This window comes from Hordeum vulgare, chromosome 2H, assembly GCF_904849725.1.
Source record: "Hordeum vulgare subsp. vulgare chromosome 2H, MorexV3_pseudomolecules_assembly, whole genome shotgun sequence".
Taxonomy (NCBI): domain Eukaryota; kingdom Viridiplantae; phylum Streptophyta; class Magnoliopsida; order Poales; family Poaceae; genus Hordeum; species Hordeum vulgare.
In genome coordinates, this window is record NC_058519.1 from 471705990 (window position 1) to 471714095 (window position 8106).

Consider the following 8106-nt stretch of genomic DNA (forward strand, 5'->3'; position numbering starts at 1 on the left):
AGCTTCTTGGTCGGCCGAGCCTCGATCCACTAAGTGAATTTGTCGATTGCCACCAAAAGGTTTGTCACGCCGCCCCGAGCGGTCTTGAATGGTCCTACCATGTCCAGGCCCCACACGACAAATGGCCATGTGAGGGGGATGGTTTTCACAGCCGCAGCCGGCTGGTGGCTGCGCGCCTTGAAGCGCTAGCAGCCATTGCACTTGTCGACCGGCTCCTCCGCGTCCTTCAGAGTAGTTGACCAGTAGAACCCATGGCGGAATGCCTTAGTCACTAGGAAACATGAGGCAACGTGGTGTCTGCACTCGCCCTGTTGGATGTCGCGGAGGATCTCACAGCCTTTGTCCGGCTCGATGCAGCGCTGGAAGACTCCAGACACGCTGCGCTTCACGAGCTCGTTGTTGATTATGGTGTAGGAAGCGGAACGCCTTGGGATCTATCGGACCTTGACCTTGTTAGCAGGCAGAGTGCCGCTTTCAAGGTACTCGAGGAACGTTTGCCCCCAGGACGGGGCTGTGACCACAACGAGTACGGCTGCCGTGGAGTTTGCTTGGGCTGGGGCGGCAGGGGACTAACCGGCTGCCGCAACCCCCGGGTTGGGTGGGAGGGACTCCAAGGGAGGGTCGGTAGCCCCCGAGCCAGCTAGAGTGGGCGACGGGCCTGCTGGAGCAGGCGGCGGTCCGTCTGGCGCAGGCAGCGGGCCGACTGGAGTTCCAACCAGCGGGCCGGTTGGGGTCCCAGCCGGCAGGGTGCCGGCAACCCTCCAGTCGGCATCGGCAGTCCCCGAGACAGGCGGCTCAGCCCCAGATCTACCAGGATGAAGATGGACTCGAACTATGGAGAAGGTGTAATGGAGGGCTTGCGCAGGTGCTCGAGGGACATGCCGGCTGGGATGGGCTGCCTAGTGGAGCTGATCTTTGCCAGCGTGTCGGCAGCCTCATTGCCGGCTCGTAGGATGTGGTGGAACTCACAACCTTCGAAGCTGTTGGTCAACTGTTGGACCAAGAAGCGGTAGCTGGCCATGTTTGCGTCCCTGGCGTCTGACTCGCCAGTGACTTGCTCTACCACCAGGTCGGAGTCCCCAAAGCAGAGGATGCGTTGAATGCGGATCTCCTTGGCCAGCCAGAGGCCATGGGTGAGCGCCTCATACTCTGCCACATTGTTGGACACGACGAAGTGGATCTGCAAGCCGGTCTCCCTTGGGGGAAGAGAGGATGATGCCGGCCCTGAGGTCGGTGCGCATCTTCAAGCCGTCGACGTGCATGCGCCAATGGGTGGAGTCGGGAGGCAGCGGCAGGTACTCCGTCTCCGCCCAATCGATGATGAAGTCCGCCAATGCTTGTGACTTGACGACAGTGCATGACTCGTGTTTGATGTTGTGGTCGGCCATTTGGAGGGCCCACTTGGCGATGCGGCCGGTCACGTCCCTGTTTCCCATGATCTCCCCAAGGGTAGTGGTCCTCACCACCATAACCGGGTGCTCCTAGAAGTATGGCTTGTGCTTCTGGGCCGCCAGGAACACACCATAACACATCTTCTGGTAGTGCGGGTAATTCTGCTTCGAGGCACACAACACCTCGCTCAAGTAGTAGACCGGTCGCTGGACCAGTTGGGCTCGGCCTGGCTCTGAGTGTTCGATAGCCATGACGATGCTAATGACACGGCTGGTTGCCGCGATGTAGCAACATCGGCTCTCTGTCCGTCGGTGCGGCCAGCACCGACGCTATGGTCAGTGCGTGCTTTAGGCCAGCTAGGGCCTCGTGTGCTTCGTCACCCCAGACGAAGCCGTCTGCCTTCTTAAGCAGGTGGTAGAGCGGGAGGGCCTTCTCTTCGAGATGGCTGATGAAGCAAACGAGGGAGGCAAGGCAGCCAATGACCTTCTGGACGCCTGCCAGGTTAGTCGGCCAGGCCATTCGCTCGATCCGAATCTTCTCCGGGTTGGCCTCGATCCCCATCTCGGAAACAAGGAAACCGAGGAGCTGTTCGGCTGGCACGCCGAACACGCAATTCTCCAGGTTCAGGATCACGAACTTGCGCAGGCTCACGAACGTCTCCTCGAGAACGTCCAGGAGGGTGCAGCTTTCTTTGGTTTTGACCACAACGTCGTCCACGTAGACGTGTACGTTGCGGTCAAGATGCCTATAGAGGCATCGCTACGTGCAGCGCTGGAACGTGGCGCCAACATTTTCAGCCTGAACGTCATCGTAATGTAGCAAAACGCCCTGAAGGGTGTAATGACAGTTGTCCTCAGCCGATCGACTGGATTTAGCTTGATCTGATAGTAGCCTGAGTAGGTGTCCAGGAAGGACAACAACTCGTAGCCGGCTGTCGATTCGATCAATTGATCAATACGGGGCAGAGCAAATGGATCCTTGATGTGCCTTGTTTAGGCTCGTGTAGTCGATACACATGCGCAAAGTCTTATTCTTCTTCAGCACCAGGACAGGGTTCGACAACCAGTCCGGGTGGAAGACTTCCATGATGAAGCCAGCTGCCAGCAGATGGGCAACTTCTTCACTGATGGTTTTCCGCTTGGCCTCTGAGAAGCGGCGCAAGGGTTGCCTCACCGGTTTTGCATCTGGCCGGACGTGGAGGAAGTGCTCGGCGAACTTCCCCGGGACTTCTGGCATGTCCTTTGGGGACCATCCAAAGATGTCCCGGTTCTCAAGGAGGAAATCGACAAGCTCACCTTCCTATTTGGCGTCGAGGCTGGTCCCCACCAAGACGTACTTGCTGGTGGGGTCAGCCGGGTCCAGGGGGACCCTCTTTGTGTCCTTGCTGGTGGCTGACTGGAACTGAGCCTCCGCAGCCGGCTGCTTCAGCTTGGTCTCGGGCATGGCAGCCGGCTTGCGGGCGAGGGCCATGAGCCGGTCGATTTGTCGCCGCTCCTCGACGATGACGCGAGACTCGGCAAGCTTGGAGCCGACCAGAGCGCACTCGGATGACTTCTTGTAGTTGCTCGTGACGGTGATGATTCCATGCAGGCTAAGGAGCTTCAACTTCAGGTAGGCGTAATGCGGGAACACCATGAACTTGGCCAAGGCCGGCCAGCCCAAGATGGCCAGATAGGAGCTGGTGAGGTTGACGACCTCGAACCAGATCGGCTCACAGAGGAAGTTCTTCAGGGCACTAAATAGCACGTCCAGGCGGACCGTGCCGATCGGCGAACAGGAGTGACACGGGACGATGCCGTGGAACACCGTCTGAATTGACTGGAGCTCGGACTCGAGGATGTCGAGCTTCTCCATGGTTTCCCGGTAGAGAATGTTGATGCTGCTACCGCCGTTGATGAGCACCCGCGTGAAGCGGCACGTGCTCCGTTGGGAGACGAAGGTGGGATCCAACACCAGCATGTAGCCGCCTGGGGTGGCATCAATGCCAGATGGTCCTCGCGGCCCCAGGTGATGGGCTTGTTCGACCAATGCATGTACTGGGGCACCGGCGGAATGACGGCATTGACCTCCATCGTGTGCTTGCGTTGGCTGTGCTTGTCATCATGCTCATTGGTGAAGATGACGTAGATGGCGTCCTGTTGAGGGTACATGTCACCGGCCCCGCCGGCTCCCGGAGCGGAAGGCGGCACAGCCTCGTCACGCGCAATCTTGGTGAACCAGTTGCATTGCCGAGTGGTGTGCGTCACCGGCTTGGCCCCACTATGGAACTTGCAGGGCCCGTCGAGCATGGCCTCGAAGGTGTATTTGGCCCGCCACGGCTGCTTGCCTTTGTTGGCGGGCTGTCGCCGGTTGGGGCCTTGGTCGTCTGCCATGTGGCCATCCTCGACGGCTGTGACCTGCTGGCTACCCTGGCGGGCATCCTGCAGGTCGGTCTTGCGTTTGCCATGAGCCGGCCAGGATCGGCCAGCTGCCGGGGTAGCAGCTTGCTTGGGCATGGTTGGCTTGCCGGTTGCGTCGACGAGCACGAAGATCTTAGTGGAAGACTCTACCACGGCGTACTGGTAGAGAACAGCCATCAGCTCCGCGAGTGTCGTCGTTTTCTCACGACAGATGCCATGGGTAGGCGTATCGAGGGTGTTTAGGACCGAAGTGACACCGAAGGCTCTGGGAACGAGATTGGTAATTAGCAATTCAAGACGCACGATGTTCCCAGGTCGGGGGCTCTCCATGGAAAATAATACCCCTAGTCCTGCCGGATTGGTTGATGAACCAAGAGAACTATAATGTGCTCCTTGAGATGTTCGACGGAGGAGGAAGATGGAGCAGCCGGCTCACGATCTACCTCTCCTGTATGAGTGTGTGGGTGCGCAAGAATGGCCGACCCTCTGCATGGAGGGGGGCAGGGGTTTTATAGTCGAACCCACGACCTACAAAATGGATAAAAGGTACATGTGGGGGGACCGGCTGGCAGCCTCTCCAGCTGGCCAGCGGGCCCTCTATTGATCAGTTTTGTTGCTTGTGGGGCCCGCCGGCTGCGAGATCCCATCAGGATCTAGGCCCCGCCAGCTGACCCATGGGATTGGTGCGTGCTCCCCATGCTGGGCACAAGCGGTACGTTCGCCGTCGTCTTGCGCGATCCCACGTCGGTCAGCTGTACGACCGGCTCCTCTGTAGCCACGCCAACCCAAGTAATGGAGTGGGTGGTGGTGTGCGGGTACTGCACACGGTTGATGGGTCGCAGCCGACACCGGTCAACGGTACAGCCAACACCACTCTAGCCATGCGTATGCTCCTCCATCATACCCGAGCTGAGGTACCTTCGCCTTTAATCGAAGGCCCCCATCACATCATGGGAATTGATTCAACGGGTGCTCTCTAGCCGGCTGGCGGCTAGCCATCCGGCCAGAGGGAGGATGGCTAGCTCCTAGCTGACAAGGGCCACGCGGCCGGCTAGGAGGAGCCAACATCTCAGGAGGCTTTCGCCCCACTCTATACCGAAGTATGGTGGAGTAGGCTTGGTGAGCCTACCCCGGGGTAATCCCGGGTCAGTAGTCCCCGAAGTAGGGGAGGTATGCCGGCTGAAGGCGAAGGGCTCACCGGCTTGGGTGTTCTGTTCGCAGGTCCTGGGAGCCGCGGCTGGCGAACTGAGATGTTGGATACGGCTGGGCGGGGAGCCGGCCGGCTTCTGCCACACGCCTCGGCTTCTCTATTTAAAGTGGCGATGCGCCACGCGTCGGGCTTTGGGGGTCGCATCGTGACAAACCCCGCGCACGACATGACCGGGCCTGCACAGCGGGGCCTGCCATGCCGCGGCCTCGGCCCGCGCGTGGGGATCTTTCGTGGATACGGGGCGATGGTTGGCGTCCTGGGGCGCATTAACGCCTCCGCATAGCCCGGGAGGAATGGGGATCGTGCGCACTAGAAGCCCTTCCCCTGACCTCGCCCGTGGTTTAAATGGGCAAGCGGGGAGGTCGAAGGGACCATTCGCCCCCGTCCCGCTTCGTTCCGACGCCCCTTCCCTCCAAAGCGAGAGAAAGAAAAAGACGCCGTTTGTGTTCTCGCCGCCGCCGCTCCGCTCAGCCCTAGTACTTCGCGCCGCACCTCGGACATGTCTCGAGCCGCCGCCAAGAAGGCGAAGTCCCGAGACGCTTGGGAGGGCAACATCGTTGGCGAGGGACAAATCGAGTTCCTCCGCTAGCGCCGCATGCTGCCTTCCGCGGAGCTCGTCACCGTGTGCATCCCCGGGGGAGAGGGATCTCCGGTCCCGCAAGACGGCGAGGTGTTGGTGTTCGCCGAACACTTTTCCCGCGGGTTTGGGCTACCGACGAGTGATTTCTTCTTCCGTTTCTTGTTGCACTTCGGCCTGCAGCCGCACCTCCTCGTGGCGAACACCATTCTTATGCTGGCCTCCTTTGTTACCCTCTGCGAGGGTTTCCTGGGATCGAGCCGCGCCTGGATCTGCGGCGTTGGCTGTTTTTCTTCAAGCAACAGTCGGTGCCATACGGGACCTCCGGTGACATGAAGATGACCGACTACGGTGCCGCCCTTGTCCTTCACCGGACCGCCTCTGGCTTCTCAAAGCTTCCTCTTCAGGATTCGATGAAGAAGTGTCAGAAGGGGTTCTTCTACGTGAAGAACGTATACCCCCGGAACGACTACATCAACTTGCCGCCCTTCGCCATCGCACCACCGACGATGAAGCTGAACTAGAAGAGCACGTTGTTGAAACCGATTGAAGAGGTGAAGCTCATGTGCGCCCATCTTGAGCTTCTCAGGATGCGAGGCCATTTGGTCGAGGATCTCCTTGCCACCATGCTGGCGCGCCAGATTCGGCCTCTACAGCGCCGACCGCATCTGATTTGTCAGATGAGCGACCGGCATGACCCATGCCGGCTCTCGACGAAGGATCTGCGCGCCGGCAAGGTGGCAGAGCGGGTGAACTTGATCTCCTCTGCCTCCATGGATGAAGGCGGCGCGTGTGAATGTGGCCTGGCCCCTTACGACTGGGACCATCCGGCCCCGATGGTAAGCTTCATCATGATAGTGCTTTCTGTTTTCCTTTGGATCCCGTCCGGCTTCTGATGCCGGACACTGGCTACTCCATCAGGTGTTCGAACACCTGCAAGTCTACCACCAGCCGGCTGCCGACCTAGAGGCGTCAGACCCTGAGGAGATCGAAGACGTGGATAACGTGGAGCCCCGACCAGTGGGCTCTGAGGAGGTCGAAGGAGTGGCGGAGTCGAAGGAAACCGAGCCGGCTGGTGAGTTTCCTGCGTCTAGACTACTTGACTGGACCGAGGATGACGAGGAATCACCTCCATTGCGCAGTGTAGTCGCTACAGAAGACCTAGAAGAGCTACAAGACATGTCCAACCCTCCAGGGAGACGACAACGTCGAGCTGCCCACAAACCGGTCGCGGATGAGGAAGGAGCACGATGGAAAGGAAAGCAGGCCGTTATCACCAAGCCAGCTTCCAAGCATGCCGCGGTAGGACCCCTCGTTGGGGGCCGTGGTGGTGGCTCGAAGAAGACGTGAGTCGGCCCGACCGGCATAAGCACATGTCCGGTTCCCGTCGTTGTCTGGTGAGCAACCACATTCGTCCTTTCTTTGCTTTGTTCTTGTTTCTTTGGTGGGAGACCCTCGCTCATCGGGTTACGACAAGCAGGGCCGACCAGACGGCAATGGTGGATGATGCATCCTCCAAGGAGCAAGCCGCCTTGGCCGAGGCGGACACAACGAGGATGGCGCTGCTCGAGGAAGAGCACCGTCCGTGGGAGGAGGCGGTCCGAAAGGCATTCGCAGGCCGGGACCAGCCCTAGAAGCGTGTGGCCAACTCCGCTCACAAGCCGCCGACCCAGGAGTGGCAGTCCAAGACGTAGCACGACCCCGCCTCACGGAGAGACGTGAGTGTACGAACTGGAGAGCAGATGCGCTCTGGCACAAGCACAACTGGAACCGCCAAGGACGCCGAGCCGGAGCCTGCTGTCGTGCCGGAGAGACCTAACGTGGTTCCCGACGCAGCCGTCTTTGGGCCGGACGCCGCGCGAGAAGCGCCGATGGATGCGTCGGGGACCGAGAGCCCGCCGCCAAGGATGGAGATCCCTGGTGGTGAAGCCGAAGCCTCGGGTGATATGGAACTTATAGCGAAGGACAGGGCCCCGGGGACTGAAGCTCCCGCTGCACATGTGGCCCGCCGGCTCCGCACGTTGAAGGAGCCGACAGGGAGCACATCGCGAGGAGACCGCACCATGGTTGTGTCCGACCGTGCCTCGTCCGCCTCCAGATCCGGCCTCATCTCCGGGAGCCGCCCCCTGGAGTCCTTGGAGCGTGGCCGGATCGAGCCGCGCGAGCCTACCTCCTAGCACCAGGCTGAGCGGGGTTCCCGCGCTTGTCGCTGTGTTTACCCGTAGCCACGAGAAGGCGGCACATGCAACACAGGTGCACCCGGAAGATCTAAACCACCTTGAGTACGGGGTTGCGGTACGTTTTCCATCCCCGCATACTTTTGTTGAGATTTTTCTTCTTCTCTACTTGTTCCAGTGCGGGCGTGCCAGCGCACCCACTGGCTGTAGCCCCCGAGAGTCGGGCCGGCTAAAAGACTAGCCGGCTCGAGTCTCACTCGTGGCAGCTATTTTTTCTCTTCTTTTAGTGGGGGCGCGCAAGCGCACGCACTGGGTGTAGCCCTTGAGAGTCGGGCCGGATGGAAATCCACC